The sequence below is a fragment of the Triturus cristatus genome, chromosome 7 (genome assembly GCF_964204655.1).
Source record: "Triturus cristatus chromosome 7, aTriCri1.1, whole genome shotgun sequence".
Classification (NCBI taxonomy): Eukaryota; Metazoa; Chordata; class Amphibia; order Caudata; family Salamandridae; genus Triturus; species Triturus cristatus.
The window spans coordinates 163980945-164007953 of NC_140590.1; positions in this window are offsets into that span (position 1 = coordinate 163980945).

Here is a 27009-nt window from a genome sequence, read left to right on the forward strand (position 1 = left end):
GATAGTTTTTTTGAAGGAAGGTGCCCCTTCCTGTACATAAACAATCCTGCCTATGTTAGTGCTATGCAGCAATTTGTGTGCCAATGCCAGGGAAAGGGACAGGAATGCGTCGCATTTCATAAACACAGTGCATTCCAGCTCTTTCACATTGGCATAGGGCAGCGTATCAAGAAGACTTGCAGAGCTGCCCTATGCCAATTCCTCAAAAATGAGGCCCTTTGTTTTTAGCTACACCTTTGACTACACCCCCACGCTCACTGACCTTTGGTTTGCTAAACACTGTTTAATATTATTTCCCCACCGTAAAAATTATTTGCTGTGGGAATTTGGGGTGTTAATGGTTGTCGATAGTTGTCGATGATGAGGAGTACCAGATTCTAGAAATGTTTGTTAGATGGGGTCCTTACGCCTAAAAAGTTTGACAAGGGGGTCTCGGCATCAAAAAGTTTGAAAATCTGTTCTCTAGGGCTCCATCTAAGGAACAGTGAATAATAAGTAGGGGGCCCCTGCTGCTCATTTATTATTCACTTATACTTTTAATTTATATTGTGTGTCCTGGTGCCCACTTGGGACACCCATATCTTATTTATTTATAAGGGAACAGCCCCCTCTCTGAGAATTTGCAGGCCCCAGGGATCCCATCCCCAGGGCTGTACTTATTTTTAATAAGGGGAGGGTGCTCACGGCCCTCCACCGTCAGCCACTAGGGGCCTCGGGGTCCCCATCCCACAAGGCCTTTTCTTTATATAAGGGGAGGGGGGCACACGGCTCCTACCCGAGCCATCAAAGGACCCCAGAGACCCCATCCCCCGGGGCGTTTTTTTTGTTAAGGGGAGTGAACGCAGCCCCCTCCCCGAGTCTTTATGGCTCCAGTGACCCTATCCCCGGGGCCCCTATTTGGTGCACCAGTGCCCACCTGGGGCATCCAGAAAACACTATGTTGAGGGCTGAGGGGAGAGCCGGTGTTTTTCTTTTTTTTAGTATATGCCATGATCCCTTGGGAGTCCTGCAGGACTGCAATGGTTTGCATATTTAAAGTGAAAATATTTTGGGCTGGACTTTGGGGTGGCTGGGACCCTCCCACAAGGGTTACCCTGCCCCCTTATATTTTTTATGTTTAAAATTAGGACAGGGGACTAAGGGCTTGATTATGAGTTGGGCAGTCAGATGGACCGCCAAACCCACGGTGGCAAGTGCAGCTACCTCCACACCGGAGGTCCAACCGCTGTATTTGAGTTGGGCAGTCGGACCACCATGGGACCACTGTGACCACCAGGGAACCGTGATCCCTGGTGGGCTTCCAGCAGTCTGAAGACCGCAATATGCTGGCGGTGCCACTGCCGCACTGCCAAGCATATTACAAGTTTCCTCACCACCACAGTTTTCATGGCCTCAGGGCCATAGGGAGCATGTAGGGGGGGCACATGGTGTGCCCCACTGTGTGCATGCACCCCTGTTTCTGCACAGCATGGACTGCACCAGTTGATGCTGTGCTGGAATGGGCTTTGGCGTTCTCATTTCGGTGCCTTTCTAAGGCTCACCACTTGGGACCGCCAAAGCACCACCCGCCAGACTAGGAGAAAATCTCTTAATCTGGTGGGCGGTTGATGGTCGAGTTTGGCAGTGTAGGAGTGGGGCGAAGGCGTGGCTGCCCGCTCCCACACTGCCTAACTCATAATTGAGATTCTCCTATTAACATGTCAAGAGAATCTGGATTTCATTAAAGACTCAGAGGCTAACATTATGCATGTAACTTTTAATGCAGTCCCAAGCAGCCGCATACATCATAAAGTGAAGGTGTTCCAGAATAGAACATTCATAACAAATAAAAGGCATGAGCCCATAACAATCAGCCTCTTATGAATGTGGCGTAAAACAGGAAGAGTCTCGTAACATTGAGGAAGACCAACAATCCATTAAACGATCACCAAACGAAGAATATGAAGAGTGGAGAGTGCAGTCAAGGTCGAGATCAGATCATGAGAGATTATCTGAAAAAAAGGAAAAATAAGTGAATAAATTCTGAATAAAGAAAAGCTATAAGAAAGACAATTTCTTGGGGTAAACAATGTCATTTAAAAAGGTATTTCTGAAAAGAGAGAATCAACAGGTAAATTAGGTACAATGATAAAAGGTACAATCGAAAAGCAAGAGTGAGTATGCTATAAATAAACTTTAGATAAAAAAAATCGGTAATAGTATACAAGGTAACAATAAATTAACAGTACGTTTTATAGTATCAGGTCCGGTAGGAAAGGAATTAGGAAGGGAAGGTCGTAAGCGAGTTCCAGGGTAGTGGGGAACCAAGCCTGAGACGGCCAAAAGGGAGTCACTAGGACAATGGAGCATCGTTGTTGTCTCACCTTCTGAAGGACTCTCTGGATCATGGAGAAGGGGGGAAAGGTGTATGCGTTGGTCCCCTTCCAGCATTGAAGGAAGGCGTTCACCGCTAGAGCACCCGGGTCGGGCATCCTGTAGTAGTTCTCCAATTGGAAACTTAGTCTGCTCGCAAAGAGATCTATTTCTAAAGGACCCCATATTTTGTTGAGGGATTTGAAGACAGAAACGTTGAGTTTCCTGTCGCTGCGGTCTAAGAGGAATCTCGAATTCCAATCTGCACATAAATTGTTTTTCCCTTGTAGATATTCGGCTTTCAGAGCGATCTTGTGTTCCAGGCAGAACATTAAAAATTTCTTGGCTAAATTCGAGAGGTCTGCAGATTTCGTGCCTCCCAGACGATTTATATAAGCAACCGCGGACATATTGTCCATCTTTAGAATTACTGATCTGCCCTGAAGAGAATGTTTGAAACTCATCAGTGCATAGAGACCGGCAGTGAGTTCTAGGTAATTTATGTGGTGAGTGGATTCTTCTTGAGACCAAATCCCGCCAGTGTTTTGGTCCAGGAGACAGGCTCCCCAGCCATGAAGGCTCGCATCCGATTCCAGAATAAATTTGGGTGCAGAACCAAAGATTGCTCTGCCATTCCAGGCATCCAAGTTCTCCAGCCACCAGGCTAGTTCCAATCTGGCTTCCTGGTCCAGTGAAATGAGATCCCCGTACCAGAGGCCCGATCTTAAAGCTCTCGCTTTTACTCTTTGGAGAGCTCGGTAGTTTGGAGGGCCCGGAAAGATAGCTTGAATAGAAGAGGAAAGGAGACCTAGAAGTCTGGCGAGTTCCCTTAAGGATAAGTTGTCTTGTTTCAGGACGTGTCTTATCTCTTTCCTGATTTTGGATATTATTTTAGGAGGGAGTAGGAGAAGGCATTTTGTGGTATCTATGGTGAAGCCCAGAAATTCCAGGGATCTTGAGGGAGATAAAATCGACTTTTCTCTGTTTATAATGAAGCCTAGGCTCTTCAGAAGATCTATTACAGACTTCAGGTCCCCAATGATTTGAGAATGGTCCTGGGAAAGGATGAGGATGTCGTCTAGGTATATGATTAGACAAATGCCCTTTTCTCTTAAGGAGGAGGCGAACGATCTCATCAGCTTGGTGAAACACCATGGGGCGGAGGAGAGGCCGAAGGGGAGGCTAGGAACTGGAAGAGATGATTCTTCCACATAAATTGGAGAAAGGATTGGTACGCTTTGGCCATTGGGATGGCAAAGGAAGCGCTTTTAGGTCTAATTTGACTAGCCAGTCCCCTTCCAATAATAAGTCTCTCAGAAGATGGATGCCCTCCATCTTGAAGTGTCGGTAGACGAGGTACTTGTTGTGTTCCCTGAAATGTATGACGGGTCTCCAACCCATGTCCTTTTTCTTGACGAGGAAAAGAGTACTTAAAAAGGTTAGCGTTTCCAAAGGATCTTCCATAATGGCGCCCTCCGGAAGCATGGAGTGTATCTATTCCTCTATTATTTTCTCCTGATCTAGGGTGAGAGGAATGTCTCTGGGGAAAGAAGTTTGAATTGGAGTTTGTATGAAATCTATCGTAAACCCTTTCACAGTATTTAGGACCCAAGCGAGTCGAGTCGGAGTTGGCTGGCATTTGCGTTGCCCAAAAGGATTAATGCCCTCTGGGACCAGCCTCTAATTGCCTCATGTGTCCAGAGGTGTGCCATTGATGTGGCTGTCTTCTGCTAAGTCAATGATCCTTGCCAGGGGGCCCAGGATGTCGAGCACGCGATCCTGGCACCCTTTAAGGGTCCTCTCCATCCCTTTTGTCGGGTCTCCCTCGAGTTTGAAAAGGTATTTGATTAGCTCAGGATCAATATTGGGAGTTTGGCATACTTTTTCGTCTATACAGGGTCTGGAGCATTCCGCTCTGAGTAAGTTTCGAGTATCTCTCTCCACTGTGTTTCTAAGCCATTTTTTGATGAATTTGCTGACATGATCCTGCGAGTACTATTGGGAGCTATGAGGGTGCTTTATATTAAGAGGAGAGAATGTATCTTTCCCTGAGGGGTCTAGGATGACGTCTTTTGAAGTAGAGGGGAGTTCCTCTTCCAAGGATTGCTCGTAAAACTCTTGATCATCATCGTCTAAGTCCAAGACATATTCTTCAAAAAAGTCAGAGCCATCATCGTGTTGTGAGACATCATCATCTTCCAAAAAATTACGTTGAGCACTTGGATAGTTTGTGCCGTTAGGGACACCCATAAATTGTGGGCCGCTGAGGACACCTTTATAAGTTGTGCCACCAAGGACACCCGATGTAATTGAGGTGCGGTGCCCTCCCGTGATAGTAGAGGAGTTTGGACCTCCTGAAGTGCTCCTGGGGGTAGTATAGTCAATGTTGTTATTCTTTCTAATTCTTTTCCCCCTTCTTTCAATGAGATCATCAGAAAGGTTACTTTGTAAATCACTGGTCTCGTCCTCCAAGGTAGGGAGTGACCTTTTGGGTGATATATCATTTTTATAAAGTTTCCACAATGCAAGATCTCATCTCATTATGGATGATGATCTTAAAGGCTTGGTTGTCCATACTAGGTATAGGGGCACTGGCCTCATCAGAGTCTATGTCAGACATTTACTCTTGATTAAGTAAAGAATTATATTTGAATGCCCCCCCTTTTTTTTTTTATTTTTTTTTAGGTATACAAAATGAATGGCACCCTTATTCTTCTCTCTCTTTTTTTTTTTAATGGAGAGAGAGTAAATACTAAGGGGTAGATTTACAAGAAAGTGACGCATCTGTATAGATGCGTCACTTTTCCTGCTCCACCCTTAGAAACCCTTGCGCCACCATAGATGCGCTGTATTTACAGTACGGTGCACTATGACGCAAGGAATGACAGATGCGTCAGAAATTCTGACGCATCTGTTGGCGGAAAAGTCACGCATTGCTGGAGTCGTGTCGCAAGCACGACACAACTTCAGCAATGCTTGTTGAGGCATATTCCCACTACACTGCGTCACTACTTACGCCTGCTTGAAGCAGGCGTAAGGTTTTGACGCAGTGGCGTCCTAAAAGTGTCGCAGTGAAATCTTGTAGATTTCACTGAGACACTTTTACGAGGCCTTCCTGCGTGGGAACGCCCACCCTGCATACATTATACCTGACGCAGGTATAATGTGACGCAGGGCTTTACAACGTGACGCATCTCCCTAGATGCGTCACGTTGTAAATAGGCCGCATTGTTTGCACCACTGTTGCGTCAAAAAAGTGACGCAACTGCAGCGCAAAAGTCACGCAAGGGGCTTGTAAATCTGCCCCATAATATGTAGTGCGCTAGCTGTAAAATGTGTAGAAAACCGGTATTATGAGGGTAAAACTCCTTATCAGGAAGAGCGTCGTTTAAAACAGCAGCTGATCATGAAACGCAAGCAACCGACAGTAAGCTCGAGCGTCCGATCAGCTGGGGCTGGTTGTCACAGGAAACAGCTATGAAGTAGAGGAAAGATCCCTGGCAACGCGTCTGCGTGACGTTTGCGCTGCCAGGGTATCTTCCTCTAATGCGGGCCAAGCTATGTCCGAAGACGAGAGACGCTCTAACGAGTAATGCGGGCTGAGCTATCTCCGAAGACGGAGAGGCGCGCTGAAGCGGAAAGCGGGTCAGGGGGGGAGGGTCAGATGCCGGTCTTCATAAATTGGAGAGTGGGGTGACAGAGAGTGGAAGAAGAGTGGAGCGCGAGCGCCGTGAGATATAACAAATGGAAGCAAAGTAGGATTAAGCACTGGTAATCAGAAATTAGCAATTTAAAGCATTTGGCAAGTGAAAACATTGATTAAAAAGAAGGAGTATTAAATAAGTAAAGGCATAACATTTAAACCACAGAAGAAGCAAAGTAGTGAACTTATCTGCTTGGAGCCGCATTTAAAAGAGGCTGATTGTTATGGGCTCATGCCTTTTATTTGTTATGAATGTTCTATTCTGGAACACGTTCACTTTATGATGTATGTGGCAGCTTGGGACTGCATTAAAAGTTATATGCATAATGGTAGCCTCCGATCTTGTAATGAAATCAGGCCCTAAGTCCAGAGTCCTGTAATGACTGCCTGCAACATTTTTAGGTCTCGCGCCTAGCGATGCAGTGCGCAACCCTGCTCGCGCAGGGCTGCTTGCACAGCGAGTGTCCTTTTGTCCGGGGTTTCAAAACAGAGCCTGGAATTGCACACGCTCGTGCGTGTGCTTTTCATTTTGGCTTCCACGATTGGCCTTTGCGTGCGTGTTTTTCAGAAAGACGGCACGCAATAGGCAAAGGCGGGCGCATTGCTCCGCCCATGGCCTATTGGTGTCTATTACGCGCACTGGCCGTCATGTGGTTTCAATAATCGTGCCCAGACACTGGAGCGATAATTGAAACCACATCGTTCGCAGTGGCGTGCGCGCGCGCACCACTCATGGGCTTGTTCTTTTTTTTTGGATCCATTTCTCAGGGAAGCAACTAAATGAAAGAAGCCGTGTTTTGTTCAGCGACACTTTCACACCTCCCAGGATAGCGATGTTTATAAAACAAGGTCTACCTATTTTTATGTGGTTGGTCGCAGCAGACAACATTCGTAGCATATACATTGTCACCCATGGAGGTTGCTTTGGTCAGCGCCTGGCTTCCTTCCAGAATCACCTATAGCAGATACCCAGACTGTGTACGATTCCTCGAAAGGCTCTTTAAGTAAAGTCAACAGCAAGGGCTTTTCAAAATCTGCAGGAAGACAACAGCAACCACAACAGCAACCACATATTTCAGTGTTTTCAAGACCTGTTCTAAGTGAATGAGAGTAACCTTGATGACTGAATTGGGACTAGTGCCCATGACAACAATGAGAATAGCGCTGATGATACCAATGGGACTAGTGCCGATGTGAATAATGATAATAGCACTGATAACCATGGGACTATTGCCCATGACAACAATGAGAATAGCACTGATGATAACAATGCGACTAGTGCCGATGCCAACAATGAGAACAGCACTGATAACCATGAGACTAGTGCCCATGACAACAATGAGAATAGCACTGATGATAACAATGACTATAGCTCTGATGATAACAGTGGGACTAGTGCTAACGAAAACAATGAGAATAGTGCTGATGATAACAATGGGACTAGTGCCAATGCCAACAATGAGTATAGCACCGATGATAACAATGAGACTAGTGCCGATGCCAACAATGAGAATAGCAATGATGATAACAATGGGACTAGTGCTGATGACAACAATGAGAATAGCACTGATGATAACAATGGGACTAGTGCCAATGCCAACAATGAGAATAACGCTGATGATAACAATGGGACTAGTGACCATGACAACAATGAGAATAGCTGTGATGATACCAATGGGACTAGTGCCGATGCCAAAAATAAGAATAGCACTGATGATAACAATGGGACTAGTGCTGATGCCAACAATGAGAATAGCGCCGATGATAACAATGGGACTAGTGCCAATGCCAACAATGAGAATAGCGCTGATGATAACAATGGCTAGTGCACCTGACAACAACGAGAATAGCACTGATGATAACAATGGGACTAATGCCGATGCCAACAATGAGAATAGCAATGAGGATAACAATGGGACTGGTGCCGATGCCAACAATGAGAATAGCACTGATGATAACAATGGGACTAGTGCCCATGACAACAATGAGAGCAGCACTGATGATAACAATGGGACTAGTGCCGATGCTAGCAATGAGAATAGCGCCAATGATACCAATGGGACGAGTGCCCGTGACAACAATGAGAATAGCGCTGATGATAACAATGGGACTAGTGCCGATGCCAACAATGAGAATAGCATTGATAACCATGGGACTAGTGCCCATGACAACAATGAGAATAGAGCTGATGCCAACAATGAGAATATCGCTGATGATAACAATGGGACTAGTGCTCCTGACAACAATGAGAATAGCACTGATGATAACAATGGGACTAGTGCCGATGCCAACAATGAGAATAGCACTGATGATAACAATGGGACTAGTGCCGATGCCAATAATGAGAATAGCACTGATGATAACAATGGGACTAGTGCCCATGACAACAGTGAGAGTAGCACTGATGATAACAATGGGACTAGTGCCGATGCCAGCAATGAGAATAACACTGATAATACCAATGGGACGAGTGCCCATGACAACAATGAGAATAGCGCTGATGATACCAATGGGACTAGTGCCGATGCCAACAATGAGAATAGTGCTGATGATAACAATGGGACTAGTGCCGATGCCAACAATGAGAACAGCCCATGACAACAATGAGAATAGCACTGATGATAACAATGACTATATCTCTGATAATAACAGTGGGACTAGTGCTAACGAGAACAATGAGAATAGTGCTGATGATAACAATGGGACTAAAGCCGATGCCAACAATGAGAATAGCACTGATGATAACAATGAGACTAGTGCCGATGCCAACAATGAGAATAGCACTGATGATAACAATGGGACTAGTGCCGATGACAACAATGAGAATAGCACTGATGATACTAATGGGACTAGTGCTCATGACAACAATGAGAATAGCACTGATGATACCAATGGGACTAGTGCCGATGTCAACAATAAGAATAGCACTGATGATAACAATGGGACTAGTGCCGATGCCAACAATGAGAATAGCACTGATAACCATGGGACTAGTGCACATGACAACAATGAGAATAGCGCTGATGATAACAATGGGACCAGTGCCGATGTCAACAATGAGAATAGCACTGATAACCATGGGACTAGTTCCCATGACATCAATGAGAATAGCACTGATGACACCAATGGGACTAGTGCTGATGCCAACAATGAGACTAGCACTGATAATAACAATGGGACTAGTGCCGATGCCAACACTGAGAATAGCACTGATAACCATGGGACTAGTGCCCATGACAACAATGAGAATAGCGCTGATGATACCAATGGGGATAGTGCCCATGACAACAATGAGAATAGCACTGATGATAACAATGGGACTAGTGCCGATGCCAACAATGAGAATAGCCCTGATGATAACAATGGGACTAGTGTCGATGCCAACAAAGAGAATAGCACTGATGATACCACTGGGACTAGTGCCGATGCCAACAATGACAACAATGAGAATAGCGCTGATGATACTAATGGGACTAGTGCCGATGCCAACAATGAGAATAGCACTGATAACCATGGGACTAGTGCCCCTGACAACAATGAGAATAGCACTGATGATACCAATGGGACTAGTGCCGATGCCAACAATGAGAATAGCACTGATGATAGGAATGGAACTAGTGCCGATGCAAACAATGAGAATAGCACTGATGATAACAATGGGACTAGTGCCGATGCCAACAATGAAAATAGCACTGATGATAACAATGGGACTAGTTCCGATGCCAACAATGAGAATAGCACTGATGATAAAAATGGGACTATTGCTCATGACATCAATGAGAATAACACTGATAACCATGGGACTAGTGCCCATGACAACAATGAGAATAGCACTGATGATAACAATGGGACTAGCACTGATGATAACAATGGGACTAGTGCCGATGCCAACAATGAGAATACCACTGATGATACCAATGGGACTAGTGCCGATGCCAACAATGAGAGTAGCACTGATGATAACAATGGGACTAGTTCCGATGCCAACAATGAGAATAGCACTGATGATAGCAATGGGACTATTGCTCATGACATCAATGAGAATAGCACTGATAACCATGGGACTAGTGCCCATGACAACAATGAGAATAGCACTGATGATAACAATGAGACTAGTGCCGATGCCAACAATGAGAATAGCACTGATAACAATGGGACTAATGCCGATGCAAACAATGAGAATAGCACTGATAACCATGGGACTAATGCCGATGCAAACAATGAGAATAGCACTGATAACCATGGGACTAGTGCCCATGACAACAATGAGAATAGCGCTGATGATACCAATGGGACTAGTGCCGATGCCAAAAATGAGAATAGCACGGATGATACCAATGGGACTAGTGCCCATGACAACAATGAGAATAGCGCTGATGATACCAATGGGACTAGTGCCGATGCCAACAATGACAACAATGAGAATAGCGCAGATGATACTAATGTGTGCCGATGCCAACAATGAGAATAGCACTGATAACCATGGGACTAGTGCCCCTGACAACAATGAGAATAGCACTGATGATAACAATGGGACTAGTGCCGATGCCACCAATGAGAATAGCACTGATGATAACAATGGGACTAGTGCCCATGACAACAGTGAGAGTAGCACTGATGATAACAATGGGACTAGTGCCGATGCCAGCAATGAGAATAACACAGATAATACCAATGGGACGAGTGCCCGTGACAACAATGAGAATAGCACTGATGATACCCATGGGACTAGTGCCAATGCCAACAATGAGAATAGTGCTGATGATAACAATGGGACTAGTGCCGATGCCAACAATGAGAACAGCCCATGACAATAATGAGAATAGCACTGATGATAACAATGACTATATCTCTGATAATAACAGTGGGACTAGTGCTAATGAGAACAATGAGAATAGTGCTGATGATAACAATGGGACTAAAGCCGATGCCAACAATGAGAATAGCACTGATGATAACAATGAGACTAGTGCCGATGCCAACAATGAGAACAGCACTGATGATAACAATGGGACTCGTGCCGATGACAACAATGAGAATAGCACTGATGATACCAATGGGACTAGTGCTCATGACAACAATGAGAATAGCACTGATGATACCAATGGGACTAGTGCCGATGCCAACAATAAGAATAGCACTGATGATAACAATGAGACTAGTGCCGATGCCAACAATGAGAACAGCACTGATGATAACAATGGGACTAGTGCCGATGACAACAATGAGAATAGCACTGATGATACCAATGGGACTAGTGCTCATGACAACAATGAGAATAGCACTGATGATAACAATGGGACTAGTGCCAATGCCAACAATGAGAATAACGCTGATGATAACAATGGGACTAGTGACCATGACAACAATGAGAATAGCTGTGGTTGCTTTGGTCAGCGCCTGGCTTCCTTCCAGAATCACCTATAGCAGATACCCAGACTGTGTACGATTCCTCGAAAGGCTCTTTAAGTAAAGTCAACAGCAAGGGCTTTTCAAAATCTGCAGGAAGACAACAGCAACCACAACAGGCACCACATTTCAGTGTTTTCAAGACCTGTTCTAAGTGAATGAGAGTAACCTTGATGACTGAATTGGGACTAGTGCCCATGACAACAATGAGAATAGCGCTGATGATACCAATGGGACTAGTGCCGATGTGAATAATGAGAATAGCACTGATAACCATGGGACTATTGCCCATGACAACTATGAGAATAGCACTGAGGATAACAATGCGACTAGTGCCGATGCCAACAATGAGAACAGCACTGATAACCATGAGACTAGTGCCCATGACAACAATGAGAATAGCACTGATGATAACAATGACTATAGCTCTGATGATAACAGTGGGACTAGTGCTAACGAAAACAATGAGAATAGTGCTGATGATAACAATGGGACTAGTGCCAATGCCAACAATGAGAATAGCACCGATGATAACAATGAGACTAGTGACGATGCCAACAATGAGAATAGCAATGATGATAACAATGGGACTATTGCTCATGACATCAATGAGAATAGCACTGATAACCATGGGACTAGTGCCCATGACAACAATGAGAATAGCACTGATGATAACAATGGGACTAGTGCCGATGCCAACAATGAGAATAGCACTGATGATACCAATGGGACTAGCGGCGATGACAACAATGAGAATAGCACTGATGATACCAATGGGACTAGTGCCGATACCAACAATGAGAATAGCACTGATAACCTTGGGACTAGTGACCATGACAACAATGAGAATACCGCCGAAGATACCAATGGGACTATTGCTCATGACAGCAATGAGAATAGCACTGATAACCATGGGACTAGTGCCCATGACAACAATGAGAATAGCCCTGAAGATAACAACGGGACTAGTGGTGATGATAACAATGAGAATAGCACTGATAGCCATGGGACTAGTGCCCATGACAACAATGAGAATAGAGCTGATGCCAACAATGAGAATAGCGCTGATGATAACAATGGGACTAGTGCTCCTGACAACAATGAGAATAGCACTGATGATAACAATGGGACTAGTGCCGATGCCACCAATGAGAATAGCACTGATGATAACAATGGGACTAGTGCCCATGACAACAGTGAGAGTAGCACTGATGATAACAATGGGACTAGTGCCGATGCCAGCAATGAGAATAACACTGATAATACCAATGGGACGAGTGCCCGTGACAACAATGAGAATAGCACTGATGATACCAATGGGACTAGTGCCGATGCCAACAATGAGAATAGCGCTGATGATAACAATGGGACTAGTGCCGATGCCAACAATGAGAACAGCCCATGACAATAATGAGAATAGCACTGATGATAACAATGACTATATCTCTGATAATAACAGTGGGACTAGTGCTAACGAGAACAATGAGAATAGTGCTGATGAGAACAATGGGACTAAAGCCGATGCCAACAATGAGAATAGCACTGATGATAACAATGAGACTAGTGCCGATGCCAACAATGAGAACAGCACTGATGATAACAATGGGATTAGTGCAGATGACAACAATGAGAATAGCACTGATGATACCAATGGGACTAGTGCTCATGACAACAATGAGAATAGCACTGATAATACCAATGGGACTAGTGCCGATGCCAACAATAAGAAGAGCACTGATGATAACAATGAGACTAGTGCCGATGCCAACAATGAGAACAGCACTGATGATAACAATGGGACTAGTGCCGATGACAACAATGAGAATAGCACTGATGATACCAATGGGACTAGTGCTCATGACAACAATGAGGATAGCACTGATGATAACAATGGGACTAGTGCCAATGCCAACAATGAGAATAACGCTGATGATAACAATGGGACTAGTGACCATGACAACAATGAGAATAGCTGTGGTTGCTTTGGTCAGCGCCTGGCTTCCTTCCAGAATCACCTATAGCAGATACCCAGACTGTGTACGATTCCTCGAAAGGCTCTTTAAGTAAAGTCAACAGCAAGGGCTTTTCAAAATCTGCAGGAAGACAACAGCAACCACAACAGGCACCACATTTCAGTGTTTTCAAGACCTGTTCTAAGTGAATGAGAGTAACCTTGATGACTGAATTGGGACTAGTGCCCATGACAACAATGAGAATAGCACTGATGATACCAATGGGACTAGTGCCGATGTGAATAATGAGAATAGCACTGATAACCATGGGACTATTGCCCATGACAACAATGAGAATAGCACTGATGATAACAATGCGACTAGTGCCGATGCCAACAATGAGAACAGCACTGATAACCATGAGACTAGTGCCCATGACAACAATGAGAATAGCACTGATGATAACAATGACTATAGCTCTGATGATAACAGTGGGACTAGTGCTAACGAAAACAATGAGAATAGTGCTGATGATAACAATGGGACTAGTGCCAATGCCAACAATGAGAATAGCACCGATGATAACAATGAGACTAGTGCCGATGCCAACAATGAGAATAGCAATGATGATAACAATGGGACTAGTGCTGATGACAACAATGAGAATAGCACTGATGATAACAATGGGACTAGTGCCAATGCCAACAATGAGAATAACGCTGATGATAACAATGGGACTAGTGACCATGACAACAATGAGAATAGCTGTGATGATACCAATGGGACTAGTGCCGATGCCAAAAATAAGAATAGCACTGATGATAACAATGGGACTTGTGCCGATGGCAACAATGAGAATAGCGCTGATGATAACAATGGGACTAGTGCTGATGCCAACAATGAGAATAGCGCCGATGATAACAATGGGACTAGTGCCGATGCCAACAATGAGAATAGCGCTGATGATAACAATGGCTAGTGCACCTGACAACAACGAGAATAGCACTGATGATAACAATGGGACTAATGCCGATGCCAACAATGAGAATAGCACTGAGGATAACAATGGGACTGGTGCCGATGCCAACAATGAGAATAGCACTGATGATAACAATGGGACTAGTGCCCATGACAACAATGAGAGCAGCACTGATGATAACAATGGGACTAGTGCCGATGCTAGCAATGAGAATAGCGCCAATGATACCAATGGGACGAGTGCCCGTGACAACAATGAGAATAGCGCTGATGATAACAATGGGACTAGTGCCGATGCCAACAATGAGAATAGCACTGATAACCATGGGACTAGTGCCCATGACAACAATGAGAATAGAGCTGATGCCAACAATGAGAATATAGCTGATGATAACAATGGGACTAGTGCTCCTGACAACAATGAGAATAGCACTGATGATAACAATGGGACTAGTGCCGATGCCAACAATGAGAATAGCACTGATGAAAACAATGGGACTAGTGCCGATGCCAATAATGAGAATAGCACTGATGATAACAATGGGACTAGTGCCCATGACAACAGTGAGAGTAGCACTGATGATAACAATGGGACTAGTGCCGATGCCAGCAATGAGAATAACACTGATAATACCAATGGGACGAGTGCCCATGACAACAATGAGAATAGCGCTGATGAAACCAATGGGACTAGTGCCGATGCCAACAATGAGAATAGTGCTGATGATAACAATGGGACTAGTGCCGATGCCAACAATGAGAACAGCCCATGACAACAATGAGAATAGCACTGATGATAACAATGACTATATCTCTGATAATAACAGTGGGACTAGTGCTAACGAGAACAATGAGAATAGTGCTGATGATAACAATGGGACTAAAGCCGATACCAACAATGAGAATAGCACTGATGATAACAATGAGACTAGTGCCGATGCCAACAATGAGAATAGCACAGATGATAACAATGGGACTAGTGCCGATGACAACAATGAGAATAGCACTGATGATACTAATGGGACTAGTGCTCATGACAACAATGAGAATAGCACTAATGATACCAATGGGACTAGTGCCGATGTCAACAATAAGAATAGCACTGATGATAACAATGGGACTAGTGCCGATGCCAACAATGAGAATAGCACTGATAACCATGGGACTAGTGCCCATGACAACAGTGAGAGTAGCACTGATGATAACAATGGGACTAGTGCCGATGCTAGCAATGAGAATAGCGCCAATGATACCAATGGGACGAGTGCCCGTGACAACAATGAGAATAGCGCTGATGATAACAATGGGACTAGTGCCGATGCCAACAATGAGAATAGCACTGATAACCATGGGACTAGTGCCCATGACAACAATGAGAATAGAGCTGATGCCAACAATGAGAATATCGCTGATGATAACAATGGGACTAGTGCTCCTGACAACAATGAGAATAGCACTGATGATAACAATGGGACTAGTGCCGATGCCAACAATGAGAATAGCACTGATGAAAACAATGGGACTAGTGCCGATGCCAATAATGAGAATAGCACTGATGATAACAATGGGACTAGTGCCCATGACAACAGTGAGAGTAGCACTGATGATAACAATGGGACTAGTGCCGATGCCAGCAATGAGAATAACACTGATAATACCAATGGGACGAGTGCCCATGACAACAATGAGAATAGCGCTGATGATACCAATGGGACTAGTGCCGATGCCAACAATGAGAATAGTGCTGATGATAACAATGGGACTAGTGCCGATGCCAACAATGAGAACAGCCCATGACAACAATGAGAATAGCACTGATGATAACAATGACTATATCTCTGATAATAACAGTGGGACTAGTGCTAACGAGAACAATGAGAATAGTGCTGATGATAACAATGGGACTAAAGCCGATACCAACAATGAGAATAGCACTGATGATAACAATGAGACTAGTGCCGATGTCAACAATGAGAATAGCACTGATGATAACAATGGGACTAGTGCCGATGACAACAATGAGAATAGCACTGATGATACTAATGGGACTAGTGCTCATGATAACAATGAGAATAGCACTGATGATACCAATGGGACTAGTGCCGATGCCAACAATGAGACTAGCACTGATAATAACAATGGGACTAGTGCCGATGCCAACACTGAGAATAGCACTGATAACCATGGGACTAGTGCCCATGACAACAATGAGAATAGCGCTGATGATACCAATGGGGATAGTGCCAATGACAACAATGAGAATAGCACTGATGATAACAATGGGACTAGTGCCGATGCCAACAATGAGAATAGCCCTGATGATAACAATGGGACTAGTGCCGATGCCAACAAAGAGAATAGCACTGATGATACCACTGGGACTAGTGCCGATGCCAACAATGACAACAATGAGAATAGCGCTGATGATACTAATGGGACTAGTGCCGATGCCAACAATGAGAATAGCACTGATAACCATGGGACTAGTGCCCATGACAACAATGAGAATAGAGCTGATGCCAACAATGAGAATAGCGCTGATGATAACAATGGGACTAGTGCTCCTGACAACAATGAGAATAGCACTGATGATAACAATGGGACTAGTGCCGATGCCACCAATGAGAATAGCACTGATGATAACAATGGGACTAGTGCCGATGCCAATAATGAGAATAGCACTGATGATAACAATGGGACTAGTGCCCATGACAACAGTGAGAGTAGCACTGATGATAACAATGGGACTAGTGCCGATGCCAGCAATGAGAATAACACTGATAATACCAATGGGACGAGTGCCCGTGACAACAATGAGAATAGCACTGATGATACCAATGGGACTAGTGCCGATGCCAACAATGAGAATAGCACTGATAACCATGGGACTAGTGCCCCTGACAACAATGAGAATAGCACTGATGATACCAATGGGACTAGTGCCGATGCCAACAATGAGAATAGCACGGATGATAGGAATGGAACTAGTGCCGATGCAAACAATGAGAATAGCACTGATGATAACAATGGGACTAGTGCCGATGCCAACAATGAAAATAGCACTGATGATAACAATGGGACTAGTTCCGATGCCAACAATGAGAATAGCACTGATGATAAAAATGGGACTATTGCTCATGACATCAATGAGAATAACACTGATAACCATTGGACTAGTGCCCATGACAACAATGAGAATAGCACTGATGATAACAATGGGACTAGCACTAATGATAACAATGGGACTAGTGCGGATGCCAACAATGAGAATACCACTGATGATACCAATGGGACTAGTGCCGATGCCAACAATGAGAGTAGCACTGATGATAACAATGGGACTTGTTCCGATGCCAACAATGAGAATAGCACTGATGATAGCAATGGGACTATTGCTCATGACATCAATGAGAATAGCACTGATAACCATGGGACTAGTGCCCATGACAACAATGAGAATAGCACTGATGATAACAATGAGACTAGTGCCGATGCCAACAATGAGAATAGCCCTGATGATAACAATGGGACTAGTGCCGATGCCAACAAAGAGAATAGCACTGATAACAATGGGACTAATGCCGATGCAAACAATGAGAATAGCACTGATAACCATGGGACTAGTGCCCATGACAACAATGAGAATAGCGCTGATGATACCAATGGGACTAGTTCCGATGCCAAAAATGAGAATAGCACTGATGATACCAATGGGACTAGTGCCCATGACAACAATGAGAATTGCGCTGATGATACCAATGGGACCAGTGCCAATGCCAACAATGACAACAATGAGAATAGCGCTGATGATACTAATGTGTGCCGATGCCAACAATGAGAATAGCACTGATAACAATGGGACTAGTGCCCCTGACAACAATGAGAATAGCACTGATGATACCAATGGGACTAGTGCCGATGCCAACAATGAGAATAGCACTGATGAGAGCAATGGAACTAGTGCCGATGCAAACAATGGGAATAGCACTGATGATAACAATGGGACTAGTGCCGATGCCAACATTGAGAATAGCACTGATGATAACAATGGGACTAGTTCCGATGCCAACAATGAGAATAGCACTGATGATAACAATGAGACTATTGCTCATGATATCAATGAGAATAGCACTGATAACCATGGGACTAGTGCCCATGACAACAATGAGAATAGCACTGATGATAACAATGGGACTAGTGCCGATGCCAACAATGAGAATAGCACTGATGATACCAATGGGACTAGTGGCGATGACAACAATGAGAATAGCACTGATGATACCAATGGGACTAGTGCCGATACCAACAATGAGAATAGCACTGATAACCTTGGGACTAGTGACCATGACAACAATGAGAACACCGCTGAAGATACCAATGGGACTATTGCTCATGACAGCAATGAGAATAGCACTGATAACCATGGGACTAGTGCCCATGACAACAATGAGAATAGCCCTGAAGATAACAACGGGACTAGTGGTGATGATAACAATGAGAATAGCACTGATAGCCATGGGACTAGTGCCCATGACAACAATGAGAATAGAGCTGATGCCAACAATGAGAATAGCGCTGATGATAACAATGGGACTAGTGCTCCTGACAACAATGAGAATAGCACTGATGATAACAATGGGACTAGTGCCGATGCCACCAATGAGAATAGCACTGATGATAACAATGGGACTAGTGCCGATGCCAATAATGAGAATAGCACTGATGATAACAATGGGACTAGTGCCCATGACAACAGTGAGAGTAGCACTGATGATAACAATGGGACTAGTGCCGATGCCAGCAATGAGAATAACACTGATAATACCAATGGGACGAGTGCCCGTGACAACAATGAGAATAGCACTGATGATACCAATGGGACTAGTGCCGATGCCAACAATGAGAATAGCGCTGATGATAACAATTGGACTAGTGCCGATGCCAACAATGAGAACAGCCCATGACAATAATGAGAATAGCACTGATGATAACAATGACTATATCTCTGATAATAACAGTGGGACTAGTGCTAACGAGAACAATGAGAATAGTGCTGATGATAACAATGGGACTAAAGCCGATGCCAACAATGAGAATAGCACTGATGATAACAATGAGACTAGTGCCGATGCCAACAATGAGAACAGCACTGATGATAACAATGGGACTAGTGCCGATGACAACAATGAGAATAGCACTGATGATACCAATGGGACTAGTGCTCATGACAACAATGAGAATAGCACTGATGATACCAATGGGACTAGTGCCGATGCCAACAATAAGAATAGCACTGATGATAACAATGAGACTAGTGCCGATGCCAACAATGAGAACAGCACTGATGATAACAATGGGACTAGTGCCGATGACAACAATGAGAATAGCACTGATGATACCAATGGGACTAGTGCTCATGACAACAATGAGAATAGCACTGATGATACCAATGGGACTAGTGCCGATGCCAACAATAAGAATAGCACTGATGATAACAATGGGACTAGTGCCGATGCCAACAATGAGAATAGCACTGATAACCATGGGACTAGTGCCCATGACAACAATGAGAATAGCGCTGATGATAACAATGGGACCAGTGCCGATGCCAACAATGAGAATAGCACTGATAACCATGGGACTAGTTTCCATGACATCAATGAGAATAGCACTGATGATACCAATGGGACTAGTGCCGATGCCAACAATGAGACTAGCACTGATAATAACAATGGGACTAGTGCCGATGCCAACAATGAGAATAGCACTGATAACCATGGGACTAGTGCCCATGACAACAATGAGAATAGCGCTGATGATACCAATGGGGATAGTGCCCATGACAACAATGAGAATAGCACTGATGATAACAATGGGACTAGTGCCGATGCCAACAATGAGAATAGCCCTGATGATAACAATGGGACTAGTGCCGATGCCAACAAAGAGAATAGCACTGATGATACCACTGGGACTAGTGCCGATGCCAACAATGACAACAATGAGAATAGCGCTGATGATACTAATGGGACTAGTGCCGATGCCAACAATGAGAATAGCACTGATAACCATGGGACTAGTGCCCCTGACAACAATGAGAATAGCACTGATGATACCAATGGGACTATTGCCGATGCCAACAATGAGAATAGCACTGATGATAGGAATGGAACTAGTGCCGATGCAAACAATGAGAATAGCACTGATGATAACAATGGGACTAGTGCCGATGCCAACAATGAAAATAGCACTGATGATAACAATGGGACTAGTTCCGATGCCAACAATGAGAATAGCACTGATGATAAAAATGGGACTATTGCTCATGACATCAATGAGAATAACACTGATAACCATGGGACTAGTGCCCATGACAACAATGAGAATAGCACTGATGATAACAATGGGACTAGCACTGATGATAACAATGGGACTAGTGCCGATGCCAACAATGAGAGTAGCACTGATGATAACAATGGGACTAGTTCCGATGCCAACAATGAGAATAGCACTGATGATAGCAATGGGACTATTGCTCATGACATCAATGAGAATAGCACTGATAACCATGGGACTAGTGCCCATGACAACAATGAGAATAGCACTGATGACACCAATGGGACTAGTGCCGATGCCAACAATAAGACTAGCACTGATAATAACAATGGGACTAGTGCCGATGCCAACACTGAGAATAGCACTGATAACCATGGGACTAGTGACCATGACAACAATGAGAATAGCGCTGATGATACCAATGGGGATAGTGCCCATGACAACAATGAGAATAGCACTGATGATAACAATGGGACTAGTGCCGATGCCAACAATGAGAATAGCCCTGATGATAACAATGGGACTAGTGCCGATGCCAACAAAGAGAATAGCACTGATGATACCACTGGGACTAGTGCCGATGCCAACAATGACAACAATGAGAATAGCGCTGATGATACTAATGGGACTAGTGCCGATGCCAACAATGAGAATAGCACTGATGATAGGAATGGAACTAGTGCCGATGCAAACAATGAGAATAGCACTGATGATAACAATGGGACTAGTGCCGATGCCAACAATGAAAATAGCACTGATGATAACAATGGGACTAGTTCCGATGCCAACAATGAGAATAGCACTGATGATAAAAATGGGACTATTGCTCATGACATCAATGAGAATAACACTGATAACCATGGGACTAGTGCCCATGACAACAATGAGAATAGCACTGATGATAACAATGGGACTAGCACTGATGATAACAATGGGACTAGTGCCGATGCCAACAATGAGAATACCACTGATGATACCAATGGGACTAGTGACGATGCCAACAATGAGAGTAGCACTGATGATAACAATGGGACTAGTTCCGATGCCAACAATGAGAATAGCACTGATGATAGCAATGGGACTATTGCTCATGACATCAATGAGAATAGCACTGATAACCATGGGACTAGTGCCCATGACAACAATGAGAATAGCACTGATGATAACAATGAGACTAGTGCCGATGCCAACAATGAGAATAGCCCTGATGATAACAATGGGACTAGTGCCGATGCCAACAAAGAGAATAGCACTGATAACAATGGGACTAATGCCGATGCAAACAATGAGAATAGCACTGATAACCATGGGACTAGTGCCCATGACAACAATGAGAATAGCGCTGATGATACCAATGGGACTAGTGCCGATGCCAAAAATGAGAATAGCACTGATGATACCAATGGGACTAGTGCCCATGACAACAATGAGAATAGCGCTGATGATACCAATGGGACTAGTGCCGATGCCAACAATGACAACAATGAGAATAGCGCTGATGATACTAATGTGTGCCGATGCCAACAATGAGAATAGCACTGATAACCATGGGACTAGTGCCCCTGACAACAATGAGAATAGCACTGATGATACCAATGGGACTAGTGCCGATGCCAACAATGAGAAGAGCACTGATGATAGCAATGGAACTAGTGCCGATGCAAACAATGAGAATAGCACTGATGATAACAATGGGACTAGTGCCGATGCCAACATTGAGAATAGCACTGATGATAACAATGGGACTAGTTCCGATGCCAACAATGAGAATAGCACTGATGATAACAATGAGACTATTGCTCATGACATCAATGAGAATAGCACTGATAACCATGGGACTAGTGCCCATGACAACAATGAGAATAGCACTGATGATAACAATGGGACTAGTGCCGATGCCAACAATGAGAATAGCACTGATGATACCAATGGGACTAGTGGCGATGACAACAATGAGAATAGCACTGATGATACCAATGGGACTAGTGCCGATACCAACAATGAGAATAGCACTGATAACCTTGGGACTAGTGACCATGACAACAATGAGAATACCACTGAAGATACCAATGGGACTATTGCTCATGACAGCAATGAGAATAGCACTGATAACCATGGGACTAGTGCCCTTGACAACAATGAGAATAGCCCTGAAGATAACAACGGGACTAGTGGTGATGATAACAATGAGAATAGCACTGATAGCCATGGGACTAGTGCCCATGACAACAATGAGAATAGAGCTGATGCCAACAATGAGAATAGCGCTGATGATAACAATGGGACTAGTGCTCCTGACAACAATGAGAATAGCACTGATGATAACAATGGGACTAGTGCCGATGCCACCAATGAGAATAGCACTGATGATAACAATGGGACTAGTGCCGATGCCAATAATGAGAATAGCACTGATGATAACAATGGGACTAGTGCCCATGACAACAGTGAGAGTAGCACTGATGATAACAATTGAACTAGTGCCGATGCCAGCAATGAGAATAACACTGATAATACCAATGGGACGAGTGCCCGTGACAACAATGAGAATAGCACTGATGATACCAATGGGACTAGTGCCGATGCCAACAATGAGAATAGCGCTGATGATAACAATGGGACTAGTGCCGATGCCAACAATGAGAACAGCCCATGACAATAATGAGAATAGCACTGATGATAACAATGACTATATCTCTGATAATAACAGTGGGACTAGTGCTAACGAGAACAATGAGAATAGTGCTGATGATAACAATAGGACTAAAGCCGATGCCAACAATGAGAATAGCACTGATGATAACAATGAGACTAGTGCCGATGCCAACAATGAGAACAGCAGTGATGATAACAATGGGACTAGTGCCGATGACAACAATGAGAATAGCACTGATGATACCAATGGGACTAGTGCTCATGACAACAATGAGAATAGCACTGATGATACCAATGGGACTAGTGCCGATGCCAACAATAAGAATAGCACTGATGATAACAATGAGACTAGTGCCGATGCCAACAATGAGAACAGCACTGATGATAACAATGGGACTAGTGCCGATGACAACAATGAGAATAGCGCTGATGATACCAATGGGACTAGTGCTCATGACAACAATGAGAATAGCACTGATGATACCAATGGGACTAGTGCCGATGCCAACAATAAGAATAGCACTGATGATAACAATGGGACTAGTGCCGATGCCAACAATGAGAATAGCACTGATAACCATGGGACTAGTGCCCATGACAACAATGAGAATAGCGCTGATGATAACAATGGGACCAGTGCCGATGCCAACAATGAGAATAGCACTGATAACCATGGGACTAGTTTCCATGACATCAATGAGAATAGCACTGATGATACCAATGGGACTAGTGCCGATGCCAACAATGAGACTAGCACTGATAATAACAATGGGACTAGTGCCGCTGCCAACAATGAGAATAGCACTGATAACCATGGGACTAGTGCCCATGACAACAATGAGAATAGCGCTGATGATACCAATGGGGATAGTGCCCATGACAACAATGAGAATAGCACTGATGATAACAATGGGACTAGTGCCGATGCCAACAATGAGAATAGCCCTGATGATAACAATGGGACTAGTGCCGATGCCAACAAAGAGAATAGCACTGATGATACCACTGGGACTAGTGCCGATGCCAACAATGACAACAATGAGAATAGCGCTGATGATACTAATGGGACTAGTGCCGATGCCAACAATGAGAATAGCACTGATAACCATGGGACTAGTGCCCCTGACAACAATGAGAATAGCACTGATGATACCAATGGGACTAGTGCCGATGCCAACAATGAGAATAGCACTGATGATAGGAATGGAACTAGTGCCGATGCAAACAATGAGAATAGCACTGATGATAACAATGGGACTAGTGCCGATGCCAACAATGAAAATAGCACTGATGATAACAATGGGACTAGTTCCGATGCCAACAATGAGAATAGCACTGATGATAAAAATGGGACTACTGCTCATGACATCAATGAGAATAACACTGATAACCATGGGACTAGTGCCCATGACAACAATGAGAATAGCACTGATGATAACAATGGGACTAGCACTGATGATAACAATGGGACTAGTGCCGATGCCAACAATGAGAGTAGCACTGATGATAACAATGGGACTAGTTCCGATGCCAACAATGAGAATAGCACTGATGATAGCAATGGGACTATTGCTCATGACATCAATGAGAATAGCACTGATAACCATGGGACTAGTGCCCATGACAACAATGAGAATAGCACTGATGACACCAATGGGACTAGTGCCGATGCCAACAATGAGACTAGCACTGATAATAACAATGGGACTAGTGCCGATGCCAACACTGAGAATAGCACTGATAACCATGGGACTAGTGCCCATGACAACAATGAGAATAGCGCTGATGATACCAATGGGGATAGTGCCCATGACAACAATGAGAATAGCACTGATGATAACAATGGGACTAGTGCCGATGCCAACAATGAGAATAGCCCTGATGATAACAATGGGACTAGTGCCGATGCCAACAAAGAGAATAGCACTGATGATACCACTGGGACTAGTGCCGATGCCAACAATGACAACAATGAGAATAGCGCTGATGATACTAATGGGACTAGTGCCGATGCCAACAATGAGAATAGCACTGATGATAGGAATGGAACTAGTGCCGATGCAAACAATGAGAATAGCACTGATGATAACAATGGGACTAGTGCCGATGCCAACAATGAAAATAGCACTGATGATAACAATGGGACTAGTTCCGATGCCAACAATGAGAATAGCACTGATGATAAAAATGGGACTATTGCTCATGACATCAATGAGAATAACACTGATAACCATGGGACTAGTGTCCATGACAACAATGAGAATAGCACTGATGATAACAATGGGACTAGCACTGATGATAACAATGGGACTAGTGCCGATGCCAACAATGAGAATACCACTGATGATACCAATGGGACTAGTGCCGATGCCAACAATGAGAGTAGCACTGATGATAACAATGGGACTAGTTCCGATGCCAACAATGAGAATAGCACTGATGATAGCAATGGGACTATTGCTCATGACATCAATGAGAATAGCACTGATAACCATGGGACTAGTGCCCATGACAACAATGAGAATAGCACTGATGATAACAATGAGACTAGTGCCGATGCCAACAATGAGAATATCCCTGATGATAACAATGGGACTAGTGCCAATGCCAACAAAGAGAATAGCACTGATAACAATGGGACTAATGCCGATGCAAACAATGAGAATAGCACTGATAACCATGGGACTAGTGCCCATGACAACAATGAGAATAGCGCTGATGATACCAATGGGACTAGTGCCGATGCCAAAAATGAGAATAGCACTGATGATACCAATGGGACTAGTGCCCATGACAACAATGAGAATAGCGCTGATGATACCAATGGGACTAGTGCCGATGCCAACAATGACAACAATGAGAATAGCGCTGATGATACTAATGTGTGCCGATGCCAACAATGAGAATAGCACTGATAACCATGGGACTAGTGCCCCTGATAACAATGAGAATAGCACTGATGATACCAATGGGACTAGTGCCGATGCCAGCAATGAGAATAGCACTGATGATAGCAATGGAACTAGTGCCGATGCAAACAATGAGAATAGCACTGATGATAACAATGGGACTAGTGCCGATGCCAACATTGAGAATAGCACTGATGATAACAATGGGACTAGTTCCGATGCCAACAATGAGAATAGCACTGATGATAACAATGAGACTATTGCTCATGACATCAATGAGAATAGCACTGATAACCATGGGACTAGTGCCCATGACAACAATGAGAATAGCACTGATGATAACAATGGGACTAGTGCCGATGCCAACAATGAGAATAGCACTGATGATACCAATGGGACTAGTGGCGATGACAACAATGAGAATAGCACTGATGATACCAATGGGACTAGTGCCGATACCAACAATGAGAATAGCACTGATAACCTTGGGACTAGTGACCATGACAACAATGAGAATACCACTGAAGATACCAATGGGACTATTGCTCATGACAGCAATGAGAATAGCACTGATAACCATGGGACTAGTGCCCTTGACAACAATGAGAATAGCCCTGAAGATAACAACGGGACTAGTGGTGATGATAACAATGAGAATAGCACTGATAGCCATGGGACTAGTGCCCATGACAACAATGAGAATAGAGCTGATGCC